Source organism: Phyllobates terribilis, unplaced genomic scaffold (assembly GCF_046119375.1).
Source record: "Phyllobates terribilis strain yellow unplaced genomic scaffold, ASM4611937v1 Scaffold_10__3_contigs__length_209671492, whole genome shotgun sequence".
NCBI classification, from domain to species: Eukaryota; Metazoa; Chordata; class Amphibia; order Anura; family Dendrobatidae; genus Phyllobates; species Phyllobates terribilis.
This window is the reverse complement of record NW_027362770.1, coordinates 165620713-165646939: the sequence shown is the minus strand read 5'-3', so window position 1 is coordinate 165646939 and position 26227 is coordinate 165620713. Positions and strand designations below refer to the sequence as shown.

General features: G+C 41.9%; 1 long non-coding RNA gene across 1 annotated transcript in view; it reads right to left on the bottom strand.

Moving 5' to 3' along the window:
* LOC141164202 (uncharacterized) overlaps positions 1 to 26227 on the bottom strand; it is a 58268-nt gene that overhangs the window by 30956 nt on the left and 1085 nt on the right. The window lies entirely within an intron of this gene.

Below are 26227 nucleotides of genomic sequence, written 5' to 3'. Positions count from 1 at the left end.
CTCAACTAGATATGATTACTATTCTCTTGTTTACTGCTAAAGGAGGCAGGCAGTGCACCGGCCATGGAGTCCGTGAGCTGAGGAAAACCTAGTGTCAAATGCATCAACCTAGTTTCCACCAATGTCTGGAAGATTTGTACTGATTGAGCAGGCTTACGTGTTGAGCCTCCTCCATAGCTGGCACATGCCAGATATTTTACACACAGCAATCACCCATGGGTAACTGCTGAGATAGGAGCTAGGTCTGATTGCAGCAGTTTAACTCCTTAGATCCTATGTTAGACAGTGACCATGGCATCTTAAGCCACCCAAACACAGATGGCTGTTGGCTAAACAATGCTTTGACCCATTGTTTGGCCGAGCTCGCCAGTGATTTCTATGAGAAAGCCACCGATGGACATCTCTGACAGCAGCTTATCTCAAGAACAAAACAATCTGCAGTCCAATATTGGACATTCCTGATCAACCTCTGACGATAAATTATCCGGTGCCCCTATACACATTAGAGTGTTAGCCGAAATGATCAATATCGGTGGGTTCAGCTGATATTAGTCTGTGTTTGGGGGCCTTAAGTGGTTAGATGAGGGAGCCCTTTGTGACCCTCATTGGGCCACTGCCAAATGGATTGTCTGATGACAGCGGAAGGCCCATGGGGGGGCCCCAATTTGGGTCCCCAGATTTCTATGTAGGGCCATGGCTCTTGTCCAGTTTCTCTTTTATGATACCTCAATCCCATGTATATCCTATTAGGCCCAATTTATGTCTCTCCCCTAAGCATGATAATCACTGAGATTACTCCAATTGAACATCGAAGCTTCATTTTGGCCTCCATACACTAAGATCGACCGAACCGGTTATTATTGGCCAACAGTGAAATATGTATGGAGGCTTACCGACTTTTCCCCAACAGATGATGTTGGAGAACAGAGGGATCTGGCTTGTCCAATTTTGGACTATCAATCTTTTGCTTTGGACTACCAAGCTGAGGAGTCTGGTAGTGTGTTCTTTTATAGACAAGATAAGAGTGTTCAGCTGAGAAGAGTGCTCCCGAGTATGGAGTCAGAGGAGATAACTATCGGCCGACAGTTATCTGTTGTGTATGGGGGGGCTTTAGATTCTATGACTTAGAGTTTCCTAAAATATAGCAAAATACACTCTTTTTTTAAGACTTGTTTTTCCAACTCTGTGCAGAGCTCTCTGTCGCTCCACTTTAGTGGGATGCCAAGGTAGGTGGCAGAAAGGAAGTGACAGCTTACGGCTCAGGATTGTGGTTGGCACTTTTCAAACTCAAATTATCTTTACTCATATCTCGCTAACTACTACAATACTGCCTCCTATGGTTGAGAAGATGAAATTATACTTCACGCACCTGAGAAGAAGCAGCAGCAGCATCTAAAAGGGATCAAAAAATGGAAATGTCTTATAATTCATCAAGAGATACTCCATAATTTTGCTCTGTTTTACTTGATACATCCAGTAATGCCATCAAACGAACTTATGTTCTTTCAAAAAAGTTCCTAAACCAAGTCCCATCTGGGGCTATATGGGGTCCAAAAATAGTAACCACAACCGGGACTTTGGAGCTTGATGGGACTTAGACTTCTAGACTAACCTGTTTTCATCTATTGTCCTTAAGTGAAAATTCAAGGGGCTATGCAGAATTAGAAAAACATGGCCGTGTTCTTGTTAAGACAGTGCCATATGGGTCCTCAGCCTCATGTAAAGGGTTAGAAGGTTATTCTTATCTTCAAGAGCACACCGTTCTCCAGCCTCCCAGCTTTCTGCTGGCTGGGGGGGCAGTAGGCTCTTGATGATTGACAGTTCGGACCAGCATCATCGCTGAGTCGCTGATCCAAACTGTGCACTCTCCGATGTTACAACAAGTAGTTACCTTGGAAGTTGATGTAGGTTAAGGCTCTAGGACAACTTTTGGTCATGATAAAAAAAAAAAAAAATATGTGTTGAAGAGATCATCTGACCTCAATATTTCCCTCGTTGTGGGAGAACCGGTTGAAAACATCTTCCACTTCTTGCACGTAAACTTTCCCTTCTAGGCACGAGGACCAAGGACTCAATCATTGTAAAGAATTTATCCCCCTCCACGCTTTATGTCCAGCAGAGAGTCCTGGTAGTGAAGTGGTTAACCCCCTCCACCGTCTCAACAACAGAAATTGCTGACATTTTTATTGGACGGAGCTCTTTAAGTAGCTCTCTTGTCACCGCTTTTTGTAGTCATAACAATCGTAGACGAGATTCGTGGAATTTTGTGTCCTTTCAAAATATTGTGGGGAAGAAAATACCTTTAATCAGACGAAGAGATAACAGCGTGACGGACGGGATGTCAGAGGTGCCAGAGAGATGATATTTGCCACAGGCCCAGGGCACGATGAGCTGTGGGCTCGCTGTCATGGCTAGATGGATGTGCGTGCCCACAGCTATGGCTGTCATCACTGTCGGTAATGGGATGATGGGGCTGATTTAGCCAAACCTTATACATACAGCGTGAATGCATTTAAAGGGTTAACCATATAAGGAAAATGTAATAAAGGATAGATGATATGCCTTTAAATTCAGACCAGTACCAGTTCTGTGCTGGTGGGTGCTGCGTTGCCCCCATTGTTTATACTGATGACAGCCTGAATGTGGATGCGATAATAGCCCCGCTCCTCAGTGGGCGCCATTAGCACTTTAAAATAATACCTGGTGCCATCTAATCAAACGTGTGGTCATGGCTATAGAGCAGGGATGTCAAACTCAAACACACAGAGGGCCAAAATGAAAAACTTGGACAAAGTCGCAGGCCAACCAGTATACAGTATAATGGGCCCCACCCAGTCCTCCATACAGAATAATGGGCCCCACACCCTCCTCCATACAGAATAATGGGCCCCACACAGTCCTCCACACAGTATAATGGGCCCCACACAGTATAATGGGCCCAACACAGTCCTCCACACAGTCTAATGGGCCCAACACAGTCCTCCACACAGTCTAATGGGCCCAACACAGTCCTCCACACAGTCTAATGGGCCCAACACAGTCCTCCACACAGTCTAATGGGCCCAACACAGTCCTCCACACAGTCTAATGGGCCCAACATAGTCCTCCATACAGTATAATGGGCCCAACATAGTCCTCCATACAGTATTATGGGCCCAACATAGTCCTCCATACAGTATAATGGACCCAACATAGTCCTCCATACAGTATAATGGGCCCAACATAGTCCTCCATACAGTATTATGGGCCCAACATAGTCCTCCATACATAATAATGGGCCCAACATAGTTCTCCATACAGTATTATGGGCACCACATAGTCCTCCATACAGTATTATGGGCACCACATAGGGGTGATGGTTCTGGTGTTGCGGGCCAAATAAAACCACCCACGGGCCAGAATTTGACATGTATGCTATAGAGAGGGTTCAAAGAATAAGCGCCAACTTTTGAACACAAGTATTTTGGTGGGGGATTCATATGCACCATGGTAGTTTTTGATAGTAGCATCACCCTTTTAAGAAACCACGCCCATTATGCACAGCCTGTTCCCTCTCTACAGGAAATAACTTTTTATAATTTTTTTGGGAGGTTTCATCTGAGTCTAGGAGATTTTATGACTTTTGTAAGAGTCTGGGAAGTCTCACTTTCTTTTTGAAGCCTCTCTTAATTCCAGGAGTGTTGGCCACTATGGTTCCAAATCAAAAGTTGCAGACGGACCCTGTTGTCCAAGGGGGGCTAAGGGAGGGTTTGGCTGGACTCAGGAGATTTGCTGATTTTTTTTTTTTTTTTATAAAGAGACTGGGAGGTCTCCCCTTAATCTGGGAACTTCCCACTGTTTTGGGAGAGTTGGTAAAGGCATAAGTTTTAGATGGGCCCTGGTGTCCAAGGGGGTTTTGGCATGGTTCTGAGGGGAAATTTCCAGATTTTTTTCCAGAGGTGTCCCCTTACGATGGAAGCTTCTATACGTTTTGGAAGAGTTAACAAGTATGGCTTAAAGGTAGCAGTTAGAGAGGGACTCTGGTGTCCAAAGGAGTCTTTGGGAGGGTTTGGCTAGGCCTAGAATATTTGCAGTCTTTTCTGAGAGTCCAGGATGTTTCCCCTTATTCTAAGAGCCTCTTTCTGTTTCTGGAGAGTTGGTAAGTATAGGTCAAAGTAGCATACAGGCCCTGGTGCCCAACTGAATCTTTGGCATGATTATCTGGGCCCAGGGCTGCTGACTGTTATGAGCGTTCAGGAAGCCTCACTATATTCTGGGAGCATCTCTCTGTTCTGGGAGAGTTAGCAAGTATTGTTCAAAAGCAGCAGTTTAAGACAGTCCTTAGTGCCCAATGAAGGTTTTGAGATGATTTGGCTGGGCCCAAGATATTTGTTGATTTTTTTTCCTGAGTGTCTGAGAGGTCTCCCCTTAATCTAAGAGCCTCTGATCCAGGAGAAATGGCAAGTATGGATCAAAAGCAAAGGTAGCAAATGGGCCTTGGTGTGCAAGGGAGTCTTTGGGAGTGTTCACCTGGGCCCGGGAGACTGGCTGATTTTTCGGAGAGTCCGGGAAATCTCACCATAGTCTGGCAGCCTCATTGTGTTCTGGGAGAGTTGGCAATAGGTTCAAAGGCAGCAACTGCAGATGAGCCTTGCTGCCCAAGGCAGTCTATGGGATGGTTCGGCCAGCCCAGTACATTTAAGGAATGTTTTCAAAAGCCCGATAGTTCTCCCCTTATTCTGGCAGCCTCATTCTGTTCCAGGAGAGTTGGTTCAAGGGCAGAAGATGCCAAACGACCGTGGTGTCCAAGGGAGTCTTTGGCTGGGACAAGGAAATTTGCTGATTTTTTCCGAGAGGCCAGGAGGTTTCCCCTTATTCTGGGAATATCTGTTACAGGAGAGTTGGAAAGTACAGTTCAAAGGCAGCAGTTGTACGTGCCTTGGTGTACAAAGGAGTCTTTGGGAGGGTTCGGCTAGGTCTAGATTTTCCAATTTTTCCAATAGTACTGGAGGTCTAACCAGTAATACTTGACAACGTCCCAGAACATATGTGAGGCTCACACATGTTCCAAGACAATTGTCAAGTATGGTTCAAAGGCAGCAGTTACAGAAGGACCTTCAAGGGAGTTTATAGCCCCCTATCACTTAGAAGACGATACCAGTGTAATAAATGGGCACAGGGTAGATGTTGGGACTTTACTGAACTGAACAACTCTCTTCCTGACCATCAATAATAAATTTTCCTCAGTGATAATCTGCATGCAATGGAAGAACAAGACTTGGTTTGGACTCATCTCCCACCAAGAGGAATTCATAAAGAGATGGCCACAGATTTCCCATTGGCAAAGGAACCATAGCCTATAAGAAAAGTAGACTGGCTTGAGGGTCATGCCACCAAACTGGTGGAGTGGGTAGAAGAGCAAGTAGTGGCCCCTTCTACCATGGATGGGGTAAGAATAGAGACCTGGACCAACCACCACCTGGGAAGAGGAATTTAGAATTTTTGATGAATATCTTCTAAACCCCTAAAATGTCAGCCTCAGCAAAATTCACTTTAAATATCCCCTCGAAGCCAAGAATGGTGTCATCAGTTCCCCCAAATAAACATTTTATAGTTTACATCAGTTTGTGTCATTTGCTGAATGCAATTCTTGACTGGAGCTCAAGAATTTTGTGTGTTTGGTACAAATTTCTGTGGTCTCCGCGTCGGCCTTCACTTATGCGATTGTTTAGCTTACGGCATATGTTAAGATTCTATTAGTGATATTTTTCGAGTTGGCAACGAGGCGGCGCGGTAACCATAATGTTTTTGGGGACTCTAATGTGAATAACACACAAAGCAGCATTTTGATGTGGTGCGTGTAATAACATAGGAGCTAAACGGCACCATTTGGAGCAGCGTGAGAGAAGCTCGGTGGCATCCGCCATAACTTTTTCCATTTTCTACGATGACTTAATACATTAGATGAAAACAAGCCACATTACAGACATTCTTTGGGAGTACGGAAAATTCTAAGCAGCTTCTAAAATAAGATAAAAACGCTGGAGAAAATCCTTTTTAGGGACAAACGCATATGTTAAAAATGGTCATAAATCAAACTTTCATTACCGTTTTCTGTATACAGCTCCTATGCGGACCTATGTGTCTTTATAGTTACAGACTACAAACCAACCCTGTGTGGAGTCTTCTACAGACCTACTTCTAGAAGATGCCATTTTTACTTCTAATTTTGTCTTTGAAGGCTTAAAAAGGTTTGTGGGATCGCAGGTAACCCCCAAAATTCTTTGCACCTTCATGTCACATTCTGAGGAGTCCAGGAAGCTAAAGTATTGAGTGTAGGTTTGGGGAGATCTTAGTCCTGTAGAACTGCATTAACTGTCACTTTTTCTGCCAGTGACCTGAAGAAATAATTGTGGTTACTGGTCTGAAAGAATTTTATTAATTTTTCCCATCTGCATGTTCAGTGACCGGTTGGCCCAAGAAACTTGAGCAACATGGCTGGCAATGGTTGTGACTTCCTGTCACCAGTAGGAGGTGAACCTCTAAAAGTCAAACTGCAACTGGTAACTTACAACTTGAATGGGGGCTGGACACCACAGATAGATTCTACTTTACTGTCAGCAGACTTATGAATGCAGCTCTGGATGTGACTGGATGTAAATAGGGTTAAATTGAAGACGGTTCAGACCTTTGTACAAATGTGGGGTCTAGGAAAAGCAGCTGTGAAGGTCATACTGTAACTCTGGCATATTGCCACTGGTACCTTATAACATGACCAGAAGCTGGTAGATAGATTGTACTTTACTACCAGCAGATTCATGAATGCAGCTCTGGATGTAAATAGGGTTAACTTGAACGTGGAGACTAGGAGGAGAAGTTCTGAAGGTTGAACTGCAACTGGTAACTTACTACTTAACCAGGATCTGATCTCAAAAGACATCTATTTTACTGCCAGCACAATCATGAATACAGCTTTGGATGTGATTGAAAGAAAATAAGGTGAAATAATCTGTTGAGGCTCTTGGGCAAACATATTGTGACGAGGATGAGTAGTTCTGAAGGTTAAACTAACTCTGGCAAGTTGCAAGTGGTACCTTACAACTTGAACAGGACATAGTCACAACTGACTGACAGAGTCTACTGTCAGCAGAATCATGAATGAAGCTCTGGATGTGACTGGATGAAAATAGGGTTGATTTAAAAGTCTGTTGAAGCCCTTTGTCAAACATTTTGGGATGACAAATTTTAGCTCTGAAGGTCAAAGTGTAACTTTGGCATGTTGCAACTGGTACCTTAGAACTTGTACAGGAGTTAATCGTAAACAATAGATTCTATTTCTCTGTCAGCAGAATCACGAATTCAGCTCTGGATGCAAGTAGGATGGACTTAAACAGTAATTTTAGCTGAAGGGTCTCAACAGACTTTAACTCCAACTTGTCAGCTTGTACCTTACAAATTGATCAGGATCTGGTAGATTAATTCTACGTAACAACTGGCAGAAATATGAATGCAGCTCCGGATTTAACTTTATGTAAATAGGGTGACTGGGTGTATGTAAAGTAAACAAAGAGGCCATTGGTAAATGTGGAGACTAGGAGGAGCAGCTCTGTTGCAACTGGCACCTTACAACTTGAACAAGATCTGATCTGAATAAATAAATTCTACGTCACAGCCAGCAGAATAATGAATGAAGCTCTGGATGTAAATATAGTTGATTTAAAGACTGTTGCTACCCTTGGGCAAACATGTTGGGACTAGGAAGGGCAGATCTGAAGGTCAAACTGTAACTCTGGCAAGTTGTCACTGGCACATTATGACAAACAGAAGCTGCTGGATAGATTCTACTTTCCAGTCAGCAGAATTATGATTGAAGCTCTGGAAGTAACCAGATGTAAATAAGGTTGACTTAAAGGATGTTGCGACTGAATGTTAGTAGGGTTAACAAAAGAGGCCTAAGGGTACATGCTTTTACCATACGACTTCAACAGAAGCTGGTAGACAGATTCTACTTTACAGCCAGCAGAATCATGAATGCAGCTCTGGAAGTGACTGGACGTAAATATTGTTGACTTAAAAGTATGCGGAAGCCCTTGGGCAAACAAGTGGGGATTAGGAGACGCAGCTCTGAAGGTCAAAATTTTTCAGAAGGTGGGAACATAAGGTCACTGAATAACCATACCATACAGAATAATGAAAACATAAAGCTGCCATACAGTGGCAATACAAAAAGTGCTGAAATAATAATATAAATCCTAAATAAAACCAAAACAGGTGCAGTGATGTAAGTATAGACCATGAGGACGCAATCTGGTGGAATGCGAATGTCGGATCATGGCATGTAAAACTGATGCCACCTATGTGAAACTCAGGATCTGAAGCCAGGTTGTTAATCTTCATTTGAAAGGCGGCATTAGGTTGGCAGCCCCAAGTGTAATGCCACTCATTCCTATCATACAAGGCATGCCATGTATTGTGCCGTAGGTACATTGCTCTATGACTCATTATCGTTACCCAAGGGAAATGCTCAGAGTCTATTGTCCTGCAGTTTTTTTTTTCTCTTCTGCTATGCGGAGAGCCACGCGATGATCTGTACTATTTACCCGCAAAGGAATTTCACTGCATCACAAAAGGTTTCTAATCCCCGGCTCCTTGACCGAGCGTTACAACAGTGCCATATACCATTACAAGTTCATCATCCTTTTTTTTTTTTCCATGGCTTTGTGTGTCTGTTTATGCCGCAGCTCAGTGCACCACGGCCCAGCTATGTATACCGGGGTTACGTCTCTGCAGGGACATGCCATCTTTGCACCGCACCTTCTTATCTGTTTGGTGTTTATCCCTTCGGTAAAGAAACGTTTGTGCCAAGTCAGTAACGCCCATGTTGACAAACTACTTAGATATGCCTCCGTACAATGTGAGAGGTTCCAGGGACCGGGCCAAAAAAAAAAAAGGTGTCCACAAAGAGAGGAGGGGGTAGAGTTGGCACTTTTTGTCATCCGAGGGGGTAAAAATACCTTTAGAATAACATTATGCCAACAGCTGTCATAGATATTTGGCTGTGAGGATGGGGAAATCTGTAGGCTCGGCACATTTTTTAAATACTATAGAAGACAATCGCCTAAATAGCAACTCCTAAAATGTATATGACCTCACATGTCAGCCTGAGTATTAGCTCGATGAAACCTCGGATTGACAGAGGAAGTTTCTGCCAGCTATGCATTTCCACTACTGGTGATATGTGGTATTACATGGCGTTCGGTCAAGAGTGGGGAGCAACTTTGGCTAAATAAAAGGGGGATTCAATATAAGGAAGGCTCTTATGCACCAATTTTGCATTCAGCAATTTTCAAAATCTCTCATATACAGTGATGTGAAAAAGTCTTTGCCCCCTTCCTAATTTCTTATTCTTTTGCATATTTGTTACACTTAAATGTTTCAGATCACAAAACTAATTTAAAATATTAGAGAAGGATAACTCGTAAACACAAAATGCAGTATTTAAATGAAGATCTTTATTATTAAGGGAAAAAGAAATCCAAACCTACAGGGCCCTGTGTGAAAAAAAGTGACCCCCCCCTTAAAACATAAATTAACTGTGGTTTATCACATCTTTGGGAAGGGGAGTTCACTTTCCCTAGCCGCACACTGGCCTGATTACTGCCACACCTGTTCTCAATTAAGAAATCGCTTAAATAGGACCTGCCGGACAGAGTGAAGTAGACCAAAAGATCCTCAAAAGCTAGACATCATACTGCAATCCAAAGAAATTCAGGAACAAATGAGAAACAAAGTAACTGAGATTTATCAGTCTGGAAAAGGTTATAAAGCCATTTCTAAAGCTTTGGGACTCCAGCGAACCACAGTGGTAGCCAATATCCAAAAATGGCAAAAAAAAAATGGAACAGTGGTGAACCTTCCCAGGAATGGCCAGCCAACCAAAATTACCCCAAGAGCGCAGCGACGACTCATCCAAGAGGTCACAAAATACCCCACAACAACACCAAACAACTGAAGGCCTCACTTGCCTCACTTAAGGTTAGTGCTCCTGACTCCACCATAAGAAAGACTGGGCAAAGTGGCATGGATGGCAGATTTCCAAGACAAAAACCATTGCTGAGCAAAATAAAACAAAGGCTCATCTCAGTTTTGCCAGAAAACATCTTGATGATCGCCAAGACTTTTGGGAGAATACTCTGTGGACTGACGAGACAAAAGTTGAACTTTTTGGAAGGTGTATGTCCCATTACATCTGGCATAGAAGTAACTCAGCATTTCAGAAAAGGAACATCATACCAACAGTAAAATATGGTGGTAGTAGTATGATTGTCTGGGGCTGTTTTGCTGCTTCAGGATCTGGTAGAGTTGCCGTGGTAAATGGAACCATGAACTCTGCTGTCTACCTGAAAAAATCCTGAATGAGAATGTCTGGCCATCTGTTCGTGACCTCAAGCTGAAGCGCACTTGAGTTATGGAGCAGGACAATGATCCAAAACACACCAGCAGGTCCTCCTCTGAATAGCTTAAAAACAAAATTAAGACTTGGGGTGGCCTAGTCAAAGTCCTGACCTTAATCCAATTGAGATGCTGTGGCATGACCTTAAAAAGGCAGTTCATGCGCGGAAACCCTCCAATGTGGCTGAATTACAACAATTTTGAAAAGAGGAGTAGGCAAAATTCCTCCAGAGTGTTGTAAAAAACTCATTGAAAGTTATCGCAAACGCTTGATTGCAGTTGTTGCTGCTAAGGGTGGCCCAACCAGTTATTAGGATTAGGGAGAAATATTTTTTTCACACAGGGCCCTGTAGGTTTGGATTTCTTTTTACCTTAATAACAAAGACCTTCATTTATAAACTTCATCTTGTGGTTACTTGTGTTATCTTTGTCTCATATTTAAATTTGCTTTGTGATTTGAAACATTTAAGTATGACAAACATGCCAAAGAATAAGAAATCAGGAAGGGGGCAAACACTTTTCACAGCATCCAATCAAGACCAAATGGCTACTGGCGACTTCCCTGTCAAAATCAAGAGGACCTGGGATGATCAGATCAAACCCCAGGTGTCTAATTTTGATCAGACAACCCCTTTAACTAGATCTGCTCCATAAAGTTCTAGAGCTGAGCAAAAAAGTTTTGCAAGACCATGGTCCGGGAGCCACGTTGTACCGCACCTACTAATCAGAAGAGGCGCCGGTAGGAGAAGGTTCGTAGGGTCCTGGTCTGGTGGCCACTGGGTCCTGCAAAGAGGATAGTCTACGCTGGATTTCTTCCCCGTTGGGCAAGTTTTTGGCCTCTGGATACCAAGGATAATGATTCAATTCATTGACTTCAAGCAGATATCTTGAAAATGGAAAGAAAGAAGATGGCGGAATATTTTTTTGAAAATATCAGTCATAGGTGTTCAAATACGAGCGGGACGTGAGACTGTCACAGCCGTGTGAAAGGAGCATGGGAAAGAAAAATAACCCCCAACGAAGATCGCTAAATTACCCGGTGGGATAACATTCCTCTCCTCCTTTTTATTTCTGTAAATCCATGGGACTCCTGTAACGACATGGTCACCGGTGGACGGACCTCTTTTGTTGAAATATTTCCGGATCTTGACAGCACTTTTGTGGGTTTCACATGAAGTCTTCCAGTTATGATCTGTGGATACGTCGGTGTTGGTGGCTTTGTATAGAGATACTTCCACGGTGATTAAACTAATTAGTAGAATGAATGGGACAATATATCATGGTCGGGGGGGATGGAGGGAGAGTCTTTTTGAGCAATGGAAAAAAAAAAGTTGACCCTGATGGTTAAGCTGTTTAATTCCAGGTTAACTGCTCTGAAAAGGGAGAGAATGTCAGGTGGCCGGGCCACAAAGGATGTCATGAGCCCAGAATGAGGTCCTCTAATAAATATCACTGGGAATACACATCAATGGCTGCTAAAGCTGCTGGCATTGTCTCAGGCTCCCTGCAGAGCTCCTCTGGTCTCCATGCAGGACATGTCTTGGCGAGGTCATTCCTTTGTCTTTTATTACTTATTTACACCCCGGGATTGTTGACTCACAATAGTCTTGACCTTTTGCACTTACGTACCCTTTTTTTTTCTTAATCTGGGCTGCAGATGTTTAATTACGTTAAATCGGGAATCCTACATGTGGCCCCTAAACCAGGCTCCTGTAAAAGGAGGATTGTAAATCTGTAGGGACAAGTGTTATTCGGTTTCAATGACAATAGAAGTTTATAAAGTCGTGAAATGAGGAATGTTGGCTTCTGCATGTACCTAAAACATGTATCATAAAGCCCCCCCATGTGGATGCTATGGGGCCCCTTGGAGCAAGGAGGCCCAAATTTGGTTGAAAACATCCCATATTTTAGATTCCCCTATCCAGAGGCCATACAAAGATCAATAAAATGAGATGAGGCCAAACAAGTACCTGATCCTTATGTCCTAGGCTGTTATCGGCATGCGAACCGGAAATTCCTGAAAAATAAAAGGGGAGGTCTCCCAGATTCTTGGAAAAAGTGGCAATTCAGCTGGGGGCCATAAAAACCTTCCAAAGCTTTCCAGAAAGCAGCAATACCAGAAGTTTTCTTGCGCGTAGCACCAGGATATACTCAGTCATGAGAAAGTGCCATAGTGTCCAATTGGAAAGGAGTTTTATAAAGGAGGCCAAAAGGTAAACACCCAAAGTTGACAGGTACTCATTGGACCCCTTTTTATCCTTTGTTCTTTGTAAGCCAACGCCCTTTGTCAAAATGTCAATATGGCCACCATTTTGGCTCATAAGAGGGTTATCATCCACTTTTCCCAGAACCTTCAATGGCACAGATGTATTATGGGATAACTACGATCAGTAATCTGGGCAACAAACCCATTTGTAGAGATTTGGTTGGCTTTCAAATTTACCAGGTACAAATAAAGCTAAATGGATTTGTTGGCAAAAAGGAGTGTTAATTGGCTTACAGTTTTATTATGTTATTTTCTTTTTATTTCAAGTGCATGTGCTTTAAGAATTTTATGCCACCTCTGGTCAGGGCTTGTGACCTTGCTTCCAAGACCATGTAGTTACTGGTAAAGTCACTAGAAATAATCGAGAAAAGGACAAGGAAACTGGAAGATAGAATTGAGCAACGATTGACAGAAGAGATGGGAAGATGATCAACAGAAGAGACAAATGGAAGATTAACAAAAGGGCTGGAGAGACGATGGGTAGAAGGGCTGAAGAGACGATGGGTAGAAGGGCTGGAGAGACGATGGGTAGAAGGGCTGGAGAGACGGATGGGTAGAAGGGCTGGAGAGACGGATGGGTAGAAGGGCTGGAGGTACGGATGGGTAGAAGGGCTGGAGAGACGGATGGGTAGAAGGGCTGGAGAGACGGATGGGTAGAAGGGCTGGAGAGACGGATGGGTAGAAGGGACGGAAAGACGAACAGCAGAAGGAAGAGAGATCGTCTTAAGAGATGACCGGCCGAAAGGACGGAGAGACAATCGGCATATGGGATGGAGAGGCGATCGGCAGAGTGGAAAAAGAGATGATTGGCAGAAGAGATGGAGGGAAGATCAGCAGAAGGGACAGAGTGACGATCGACAGTGGAAGAAGAGATGATTGGCAGAAGAGATGGAGGGAAGATCGGCGGAAGGGATGGAAAGACGATCGGCAAAAAGGGACAGAGACAATCGACAGAAGGGACGGAGAGACAATTGACAGAACGGACAAAGACAATCGGCAAAAGAAATGGAAAGACGATCGGCAGTAGGGACAGAGAGGATTGGGGAGAGTATAGACAGAAAATAACAAAACACACTAACAGTCAATAAAACGAAAGGGAGACAATTGGGCGGAACAAACAGGAGGTATGATTAACATATGAGATAGAGGATAGATATATAAATGATAATTTTATATTTACACTGGAGGTTTCTGAAAATCACATATGAAATGAAGAGCTTTCTGTAGAGTTCTAGAACGATCTACATGATAGAGATAGATATAGGGAGAATAGAGGAATATATATAGAGATAATAGATAGATATACAGAGATACATAGGATACTTTTTTATACATCACTAGATATTTCTTAGGATGTGTCACATATAGAACTTTATCTTCCCTTTTAGTCTCTTGCTACTTATGTTCTGCCGGCTTCAGGAACGCCCGGAGATATGGCGGATATTAATGATTGCGCTGGGCTCCATTAATTTAATCTCCGACCTTGCGGTTGACAGAAGGAAGACAAGTAAATCTTTACAAATATTTAAAAGTTTCCCGAGTAACCAACGTCTTAGACAGGTTGCACACTCTGCCGATGTCTTTCAGGAAAGTTTTTTTTTATGTCTATTATAATAAAAGAAGATGAAATACTTTTAAGTAACCGATTGAAGTGTTTTCCTTCTAAGATCTGCTCTTAAGAAGCCACAAGAAGGAAATCCTTAATACCTAGAGATAAAGAGTGAAAATAAACTCTTAGATGTGACAAGGGCAGATCCATATATTATTGTATAAAGAACAAGTCCAAGGCCTCTGTGTTGTACTTTACTGCATCCTCCAACACGCTCAGTCCATAGCTGTTAAATAGAAGTCATGGGACCATCGGTAATGTCTAGAACCGACCCCAAGGTTCTAGGACATAAGAGCAGTTACGGTCTAAGGTAGGTCTTCTCTTGAACCATATGGCAACTTTTGTTGAAAAATGTGACATCTTTGTCATAATAATATTGTTTTGATCCACCTTAATAGTGATGTATATATAGAAGAAAGGATCCACTGCAAAGTTCAAAATGTAGTTTGTCTTTTGGTGCCAGGTTTTGCCACCCCAGTTTGTTTCCTCCTTCATCTGCCTTTACACAACCCAATGCATTGTAAAGTGGAGTCCAAATTTGTGCCACCCAATACCAAATGAGGTGGACCAACAGGACCCAAAGATCCAATACACACCACATTTGACCTTAGATGGTAAAATAGATCTGCAACATTTCCCTAAATTAAGACTTTACTCCTAGTAATAAGTGCCTCTAAACATAAGATGGTCAAAACCCTGGTGGTTCAGTGATGGCAACAGGGACAAGCTGCCATCACTGAACCACCTTACCGTTACTGGTTCAGTAATCCAGGAGAAGAGTCTACACTTTCGAGAGTTTTAGGTTTGGGAGACATCTACATAGTTTCAATAGTACATTTTTCATCTTTGCCATAATAATATTGTTTTGATCTACCTTGATAGTGATATATCTATAGAAGATAGACAACCTCCATTGCCATCACTGAACCACCTTACCATTACTGGTTGAGTTATCCAGGAGAAAAGTCTACATTTTCGGGAGTTCTAGGTTTGGGAGACATCTACATAGTTACAACAGTACATTTTTCATCTTTGCCATAATAATATGGTTTTGATCTACCTTGATAGTGATATATCTATAGAAGATAGACAGCCTCCATTGCCATCACTGAACTACTTTACTGTTACTGGTTCAGTAATCCAGGAGAAAAGTCTATACTTTCGGAAGTTCTAGAAGTTTGGCCGACATCTATAATCCACATGGTTCCAACGGTACTAAATTTGCTTAGACTGTCCTTATTTTTTGGTACCCATCTGGACAAAATTTAGATTTGGTGTTTTTGGAAACCCAATCAAAAACTGGGCATTACCGTCTGGTTTTGGGATCCTGTGGCAGGACTTAAACATCTTTTTTTAAAACATTTTTTTAACTTACAGACATGTTAGTAAGTATGGATCTAAAGGTTTGCTCATCCTGATCCTTCCAAGTTCATGGGCGGAGTGGCAGAACTATAGCGAAGACTGACACACTGGTAGATGAAGCACATCTGCTGCTCGAAGGTGGAGAATTTTACCGCATACTAAGTCTATTGTATAGGTATATTTTGCATCTGCTTCCTTCACTATAATAAAATCTGATAATATACAGGGAGAGAAGTTAAAACCTGCCATGTGTGTTTGATTTAGGTCAGTTGATCCCATCCTGCAATAGATAGTAGCTTATAAACACAACAGAGCAGACATGTCATTAGAGAAAGCCACAGCTCCTTCAGAAGATTGTGATCAGAATTCGAGTGGAAGCCAAGACTTGCTTCTGTAATTATCACTAGACACCGGGGAGAACATTCAAACCCCCCGGAATTGAAGTCCTCAGTGGTCAGAGAGAAATCCAATCCTCAAACCTCTTGCCTGTAATGCAACATTTAATGCGAAAATCCCTGCAATTATAAACTCTTGGGGTATGTGATCCCCAGGGATTCTTAGACCTCTTCTCATAATGAACTTGTACCAAAAATGGTCTTTATCTCACACCACAGGGGTCAACAGTGTACGGGAGTAACTTGGTCTCAGCCGAGAGGATATACATAGGCTATGGTATCGGTATGAGAACAAGCATTTGATATCCACTGAAATGCTGCTATATGTTGCACTGTGCCAGTAAGTAACTGCAACAGCCTGGTGCTAAGCCATATATCTGGGTAAGAATGGGCACCACTAAGTTATGCTCGGGGAACAAGATGGCATTACACTTCTTATGCATACAACAGACTCAAAAACTGGAGTCCAACTCATACTATCGAAAAAAAAAAAATAGATTTGGACCTGGGTATGTACACTTTTGCAATCATGTGTGTGTTTTAATTTCTCAAAATCTACTAATATTTTTAGTTGCTCGAAAAACAATTCTTTTTTTTTTTTAGCAATATTTGCAAAAGAAGCAACTTTGCAAATAGCCTTCCCTAAAAATATATATTTCTTGTACACAGCTCCCAGGAAGACTGATGTGTTTCCATATTTACAAGCAAATACTTAGAAGTCTAATCCTTCCGCAGCCACAGCTTACTCTTAACTGTCCACTACTTCCTGCTAATATATATGTAGGAAGCTACAGGACAACAAAAAAGGGAGGACTCCCTGCTCTTTCAGTAAAGAATCCATAGTCTTACTGCTCTTACAAAAAAGAATCCATCATCTCACTGCTCTTTCAGTAAAGAATCCATAATCTCACTGCTCTTTCTGTAAAGAATCTATAATCTCACTACTCTTTCTGTAAAGAATCCATAATCTCACTACTCTTACAATAAAGAATCCATAATATCACTGCTCTTACAATAAAGAATCCATCATCTCACTATTCATACAGTAAAGAATCTATCATCTCACTTTCATACAGTAAAGAATCCATCATCTCACTGCTCTTACAATAAAGAATCCATCATCTCACTGCTCTTTCAGTAAAGAATCCATAGTCTCACTGCTCTTACAAAAAAGAATCCATCATCTCACTGCTCTTTCTGTAAAGAATCCATAATCTCACTACTCTTACAATAAAGAATCCATAATCTCACTGCTCTTACAATAAAGAATCCATCATCTCACTGTTCATACAGTAAAGAATCCATCATCTCACTGCTCTTACAATAAAGAACCCATAATCTCACTGCTCTTACAATAAAGAATCTGTCTATTGTGATGATTAAATATTGTTTCCTCTAGGTGTTGAGAAAAAAAAAAATCTACTTCAACTTTCCTGTCCACTACTTCCTGTAATATATAAGTGGGAGGCTACAGGACAACTAAAAAGGGAGAACTCACTGCTCTTACAGTAAAGAATCCATAATCTCACAGCTCTTACAGTAAAGAATCCATAACTTTTTACAGAAAATAATCTCTATCATGATTAAATATTCTTTCCTTTATATGTAGAGGATGCCCCCTTGTCACCGTCACAGGCCTAGGTGTAAAATGATCAGTAGGAAGATCTCTGTGCTGTCCCCTCATATCTGTACATTGATCACCCATAAACGTTCGTTTTTCCAAACTGAATAATCCCATGCTTGATAACCTGTCTTGGTATTTTGCATCCATTGAATCATGAAAATAATTGCAACTACATAGATACCCCCTTTAAGGCCTTATTCATATAATTGCATTACAGATACCCATCAAAATCTGTGGGTCTGTACTACACCTCCTTTTGCCTCTGACTTCTTAAAAGTGGTGCCACTGTGCACATCACATCTTAGCAAGGGTTACTCTAAAAAGACACCGAATCAGTAGGGACTTCAAGAAGAGGTGAGCTCAACATTACAACGACTTTAAAAAAATAACATTCGAAAATATGTAACTGCATAACAAGGTCCATTTAAGTGTAGGAAACCTGGGGGGGGGGGGGGGCAAACCCTAAGAAAGCAAAAAGTGTCAATATCTGAGAAAAACTGGGGAGATGAAAAATAAATCCAAAAAGGATTTTTAAAAAAATTTGACAATGTATTGGTATCTTTTTATCTTCAAAAAATGTTCATATTTCTTTATTCTTATATTCTTTAAAGTCAGTAAAGTTTCTTTGTTTTTTTACTGTCTGCCCACTGGTTATAATCCACATAATGGAAGGGAGGCTTCCGGGGACGGAGTTCAGTGTCACCAAGAAGATCAAATGCATAAGCAACTGCACATTTTTGGCAAAGCAGAAAGTAAGAAATTCACCAAGAACCGAAGAGATTGTTTAGACTAAATTGAGTATCTGCCCATCTCACCAGGAAATAATGCCTGTCACAAAGGAGCCCTCTGCAGTACATCTAGCTAATGATACAGCATCTCGGGGGGGTGCATTCACTCTGATACCAACATACGATGCGGATTGTGTATTTTGTTTACCTTTCAACAAGTGGAAACAATGTTTTTCCTTCAGTTATGCAATGCAATTAAGATTGCTTGGGGACAATGATGGGGTCTTGTCTAACCCCTTTATGAATAATAGACTCGCGTATGCTGTCTGCTTTGTCAGGTCTCTAAATTTTTCCATATGTATCTGCAGTTTTAGACTGGCCAGTTATGCAATGCAATTAGTAATGCTTTTGGACAACGATGGGGTCTTGTTTAGCCCCTTTATAAATAATAAAGGCAGGTATAACTGCATTGTCAGGTCTCTAAATGTTTCCATATGCATCTGCAGCTTTAGACTGGTCAAACTAATTCACTCCCCCTACTCAGGCCCAGGGTCTATCTTGGCGCATATGGACCAGTCAAGGACAACTGCATTAGAAACAGTCTATAAAAACTGTTTATATTTCTACTTTTTGGTGCACATTTTCTGTATAGATGGGGAGAAGAACGTCAAAATAATTTCACCTGGTGGGTTCAATGTATTTATTTCAAAAACACAGTGAAACAAAAATAATGGAGCATTGACATTTACTTTGGTCAGGTGCATCCATGCTGCCATGGTCTCCTTACATCTTGTAAGGTCTGTCACTCAGTATGTAATAATTGGATATGGGCCTTTAATTTGATTATCAGGTAACAGAGCTATCAGACCACAAATAGGATTTATTTGTAGCCTGTGACTATGAAAACATATAGGTCTGCATAGGAGATTTCGAGTTTGAATCTCTGCAGTGTCTCCAAAACTGATAGAGTAGTAGTCTTCATGCCAACTTAGAAGTTTTTGGGCTTCACTTTACGACCATTGAAAACAGAATTAATACACAGGCATGTAACTTTCAACACTCTCCGGGGCTTTCCCAGAGTGTTCGTATATTTATACCCTTCATAAATAGTAGGCGTTCCATAGCTAAATTTATACGTTTCGTTCCAGATAACAAAATATCAGAATTCATAGCTACATCTCTGTGTCCACCCATAACAATTCTTTGTTCCAATGTTCTTGTGAGAACTACAACACCCTACCGGTGAGATTTGGCAGGCCTTAAGACATTGAGCCCTTCCTAACTCTAACAGCACGGTAGAAATTTTTTTTTCAATCAAAACTACTTGCTAAGATGCCTAAAAATTATTATTTTTTTTTTATGAACTGGAGAAATTTAAAACAATTGGTTGCACAAGTCTACAAACCCCTTGAGGACAAAATATATGTAATCCTGGAACTGACAATAGTACATTAAATCATAGTAGAACATAAAACCACTACTGAGGGTCAGGAAAATGATCCAAATTGTCCAAAAACGTTGCTAAATTCCAAGAACCACGTGACATGTCAAGAAAAAAATATATACTAGCATATGCATACTTGCGGTGGCACCACTGGGCTACTGCTAGCATTTAGCCTGTGACGCTATTCCATTGGTTTGCGACATTATTTAATGCAACATGACTGGCCTCCTTACGACTTGAAAAGTTATGAAAGTTTGCCAAGTGGCACATCTGGAGACCAAAGCTGCCAAATGTGATAACTAATGATGAAGCCAATGGGCAGATTACTATGTGATGAGAACAGTAATTTTTACATTCCCGGGTTGTATCTGAGCTTCCACTACATAGGAAACGTCTTGAACTTATTAGGATCTTGATTTCTTTTTGTGACCATCGCCAAAGCCAAGGAGGAAGGATGCTGCGTAGGGATGTAAAAATTTTTGGGCTAAACAGTCTATGCCTTTTTACAAAAAAAAGAGAAGTTTGATCATACAGCTGCTGTAAAAGGGATAATGAGCTATGATCTGGAATGGATATGACATACAACAAAGTGCCAAATTATACTGGATGGCTGTAAAAAATAAAGCATTAAAAAAAAAAAAAAAAAAAATACTCAATTTCCAAAACATGAAACACCATCAACCGACCCAAAGCAAATGCTAAAATATTTTATTAGTGGGATTTTTCTAGAGGAGTTGACAGTCCCCAAAAACACAAGAGAAAGTCATAGCGATACATAAAAGGAGAAGAGAGCATAGACTAGGTGTTTTTATAAAGTCTAGGTCACCAAGTGAGTAATCATTGTAGGTGTGAAAAAGATCAGGGACTAGGCTTTTCTGTAAAGTCCGGGTGACTGGCTGAATTATTCTAGAGGGGGGATAACAGGGACTAGGCTTTTCTGTAAAGTCTGGGTGACTGACTAAATTATTCTAGAGGGGGGATAACAGGGACTAGGCTTTTCTGTAAAGTCTGGGTGACTGGCCAAATCATTGTAGCAGGGGGAGAGCAGGGGCTAGGCTTTTCTGTAAAATGTGGGTGCCTATGGCTAAATTATTCTAGAGGGGGAGAGCAGGGACTATGATTTTCTCTAAAGTCTGGGTGACTGACTAAATTATTCTAGAGGGGGGATAACAGGGACTAGGCTTTTCTGTAAAGCCTGAATGACTGACTAGATCATCACAGATGGGGGAGAGAAAGGACTAGGCTTTTCGGTAAAGTCTGCGTGACTGACTAGATCATGGTAGACGAGGGAGACCAGGGATTAGTCTTTTTATAAAGTCTGGGAGACTGTGGCTAAATCATTATGGGGGGGGTGCAGGGACTATGCTTTTCTCTAAAGACTGGGTGACTGGCTAAAACATTGTAGCGGACAACTGAAATGGAGTGAAAGGGTTAATTCTGTGCCGCTAGTAGATCAATGACGGAAGATAAAAGCGGTATCCAGAGATGTGGTTTATTAGTCAACGCCTTTCGAAGTTACAATAGCCCCAAAAACATGCAAATGGGTGTGGTACTGATTTTGGAGGAAAGCAATTGGTTGTTTTATTCTGATTATGGACACCCCCAACTCCTAACACTAAAGGAGAAAAATAACAAAAATTGCACGATTTGACTGAATGATTGGAGAAGGTAAGAGAATAGAGACCATGATTTTTTATAAAGCCTGAGTGAATTTGACTAAATGATAGAAGGTGTGAGACAGCAGGGTATAAGCAGCCTCCGTGACTCTGTGACCAAATGCTCCGTAAACTGTCATAATGGCTGCCATATACAAGAAGAAGTAGAGGAAGTAAGGGTGTCAGATCTCTAGAAAGGAGGAACTGAATTGCTCAGATGAGCTCTCTGCCCACCCAAGTTCAATCATTATTTTTGGATTTTCTCTGATATTACCATACAGGACTATAAAAAGTATATCAGGGGTTTTCAACCAACTCTGACTCACCCGGAAGAGATGGATGGGACTGAGCTGCCATACCACACGCAACCTGTGGACCACCTCCTTATAAGTAGCCAATACAGAAAAAAATGAAAAATTTTCAAAGGCTTAAATATTAGAAACACAAGAGTCAAAGTCAGAAATGCAGAACTAAACATTCATAAAAAATGGCCAAATTGAAGATTGTACCCCTTCCAAGTATTTTCTTCCCATGGTACAAAAATAAGGATTCATTCATAAAAAAAAATACATTAAGGTGAAAATAGTTCAGAGGCTGAATGGAGGAAAAAAGACTGTGCATAGTGGCAGCACCTGGCGCTTGATCTCACGAATAGATCAGAAGAGGAAGGTCAATGTGATGGGTGAGGAACAAATTAACGTCTATTCTAAGACCATTCATTGAAGTTGCCGCTCAATGTGACTGGTTAACACTGAACTATCTAGATAAAACTTTGGAGCTTGGGACTTGATTGAATAGTTTGGGAAAAAAGTAAAATGCAAGCTAGAAATTAGCGGGTGGTTGGGTAATTTTACCCAATTGCCGCGTGATAAGTGCCTTCTCCTTTGGCTTGTAGCCATCAAGAGCAAAAGGCGATGTGCTTGGTCTTCGGCTTTAAGGTTGAGACCAGGGCATCCAAAGAGTTGTGAGAGCCGTATGGCAAATGCAAAAAAAGACTAATTCATGCCCCCACTGCACATTACCACCCAGCTCATTTTTGGAAAGAGAGGTAGTCCAACCCTCAGGGTGGTTGACTATCGTTGGGAAGATGTAGAGTTGATAGAAGTCATGATTAAGAGGGAAGGGAAAAATATGAACTGACCACACTAGATAACCAAAACCATCAGCACCATTGTTTCAGAGACCACCACCCTCGCATGAAGAAGGGAAAATCGGGGTTTCCCAGTAAGTGAAAAGCTTCCTCTTTGGCCCCAAGAGTCCATTAGCAAGAAACAGACCAGTTCTGGTCCTTGGTACCCCCCTTAAAAAAAACACAAAAAACTCAATACCAACTCAAAGTCTAAATTTACTGTTCCCGTGGAATGGTCGAGGTGCAATACTTCTTTCTTTGGTTGAAGGACCTCCTCTTTCAATGAAAAATCAAGCTGGAAAAAATGTGGAACAGACAGTAGACAAACATGGAAGAAGGGAGAGGCTGGGAATGTAGCTGCAATGATTCTGCCACTATGAGAGCCTGCAAGCTGCGATAGGGAACAAAGAGCAACAGAAGGAAATATATCCTTTGGTTACAGCACAGGTTTTACATCAAGCTAGTAAGAGGCTACACTTTTAATCTTGATCCTTTGCTCATTGGATACTTCTACATGGTGAAGGGTTGGTTTTTTCTAGTTACCAGACCAACTCAAACCAGACATCAACTGGTCCAAGTCATGTTGAAGTTTCACAACATGTCAGGTGACAAGTCAAGAGGAAAAATGCAAAAAAATGTTAGGGTAAGGATATTTAAAAAGTTTAAAATGGATGCCCAACATGAAAATTCATGGTATATCCATGGTATACATCAATGACATGAGTGATGGATGAGGGTTCCACACCTGTATGAAGAACGGAGGTCCCTGCCTTGACTTCTTCAATTCTAGGTGAAGAATTAATGTAGATTCGGGGTGGTTTGAGTTCTCCACAGAGGTGCGGATCTCATCATTGGACAAACATCTGAGACATATACCATAAAAGTCCTGGTTCAGGAATCTGAAGTCCATATAGAAATACCATCTAGACTGTGTTAGACAGATTTATTAAATGAAGCATTGGATTCTTTCCCATCAGAACCTTGGACAGCTCCAAAATAGCCCTGAACCCGGCTAACTTAATGTAAATCCTATAAAAACAAAAAGTTATAAAAAAAAGGAAAAAAATGAAAAAATTTCTTGGGGTTGTCATAGGTGGGACTTCTCTGCCAGCAGCTTGGTAGCTGGTCCAGTTATAGGGACCTCAAATATGGATGACGATATTATAGCAACCATTCCAACCATACGCGAAAATACAAAAAGACAAAAAAAAAAGTCCCATACAGTTAAAAATCAGCTCTGCTATATGTTCATATTATGTATATTATATTAGGAGCTGAACTGTGGTACTTGGGAACATCCACTACACAGTAGACGGGGCTGTGATGTTCTGGCTCTGTACATTGTATACATCCGGTCATCTTGGGGGCAGCAAAGAGTTGATTAATAGGGGTGCTTGGTGTCACCACACCACCAATCTGATATTGATAAGCTATCTTAAGGATAGGTTCAATATAAGCCTGGAAAACCACTTTAATTCTAGACCCAAAACAGCACATTTGACTAAATGGTCAATAGTTTTGAGACCTACAAATTTTGGTTTTCACGAAGATTGCTCCTTCAATGCTTTTAGATCCTTTAGTCAGATGTGTCTACATATGGTAACTTAAGTACAATTATAAACATTTCATATGTTTTCATACTTTTATTGATGAATACATAAAGTTTATGGAAACACTCAATATTTCCAGTGTTGCTCCTTATTTTTCAAGACTTCTGCACTTTATCTCGGCAGCTGGGAATCAGCTTCTCGGTTAAATCCTGACTGATGACTGCCCATTCTTGCCTCATCAGTGCTTGGGGTGTATCACAATTTCTGTGTTTTTTTTGTCGCTTTTTGAGGATTGAGACAGGTTCTCAATGGGATTGAAATCTGGGGAGTTTCCTGGCCATGGAACCAAAATATCAATGTTTTGTTCAGCAAGCCACTTAGTTATTACTTTTCCCTTGTGGCATAGTCTTCAACATGCTGGAAAAAGCATTGTTCGTCACCAAATTGAATGGTCTCATGACCATGAATGGTCCCAGGATGATTTACTGTTGGCAGGACACAGGACTCATGGCAGCACTCACATTTTCTTTTCTTGACAATCATTGTTCCAGATGTCTCAAACAGTTTCAAGGGGTCTTCAACAGAGAACATAACTTTCCCTCAGTTATCTGCAGTCCAATCCCTGTACCGTCTTCAAAATGATTTTCTCTGATGAAGACCCCTTCATCATGTCTGCACATCTTTTTTGTCATCATACTGCTGCTAGATCCATTCTAAGTGTGACACTAGACATATGAACATAGCCTAAAGGGGGCTTACGTCTGTATGTCCTTGGCACCAGCAACTGCTCGACGAGCTACCCTCTCACCTTGGTGACTCGGTATAGCAACTCCCCATTGACGGCAAAACACGGGTATCTGGTGTTCACCCCCGGCTCTTGAGCAACACCATTAAGTACAGACACATTATCAAATGCCCCTTTAAGAGTTAAATCCCTGAGTTGGGCAGTTCCAAAGTTTCCCTCGGACACCTCCAGCTCAGGGATGTTGGCCTCAGGGGATGATGCCTCATCCTCATCGCCCACAAACACACACATGGGAAACAAGTCCGTTAAGGCCTGCGGCGAGGTTTCTTCAGGGGTGATCTGGCTGTCGTCTGAGCAACCAGGTGTCCCCCCACATGTCCCATAATAATGCAAAGTCTCGTCCGATTATTATCAAGTGCAACAAGTCTTTAATGACCCCCACTTGCTGAGCTGTGGTGCCACAGACCATGTTTACATCCACCAGGGCCACAGGATAGTGTTTAGTGTCCCCATTGATACACCGGACACCCACCACCTTCCCAGGAACCAGCCGATGATGGAGTGTGGCCCTTATCAGGGTCACCAAACTTTCTGAGTCCAACAGTCCAAACACTTGCACCCAGTTTACGGACACTAAGCACGCCTGAGGGCCCTCGCCATGTTGAGGAACCTCGCTGCAGCCAGGGAAAGCCAAATAGGAGCAACGCCAGCCTATGTTGCAGTCTATTGGTTCAGAGTTCATGGGACACCAGGCGTCTATATGGCCAGGGGCATGACATGGAATGGCACTGATTACCCAGCTGTGATTCAGCGGCCTCCTGGGACTTTGGACGTTCACCCAGTGAGGATTTAGTCCCGTTCTATTGGGAGCCATCCCCCCATTGGGAACCCCAGAAAGGTGATCTAACCCCTACTTGACCACTCGGAACCCTCTACCGTACGGTACATATCCACTAGGCCCAACAGGTCATCTGCATTTTGGGTATCTCCCTGGGCAACCAAGGACTGAATAGGCTTCGGCAGAGAGTGGATAAACCAATCCATGACCACTTTCTCGACCATCGGGGCTGGGGAACAAGTCTCTGGCTGCAGCCACTCCTGGACCAGGTGCAGAAGGTCAAAACATTTGTCATCGGGGAAGTTTGTCCCTGTGGAAGTCCCAGAGGTGGACTAGCTGTGCCCTGACTGCCAGGGTTACACCCAGCCGTGCCAGGATCTCTGCCTTAAGTTTGCCATACTCCTTAGCGTCTTGAGGGGCAAAATTAAAGTACACCTTCTGTGTACACCTT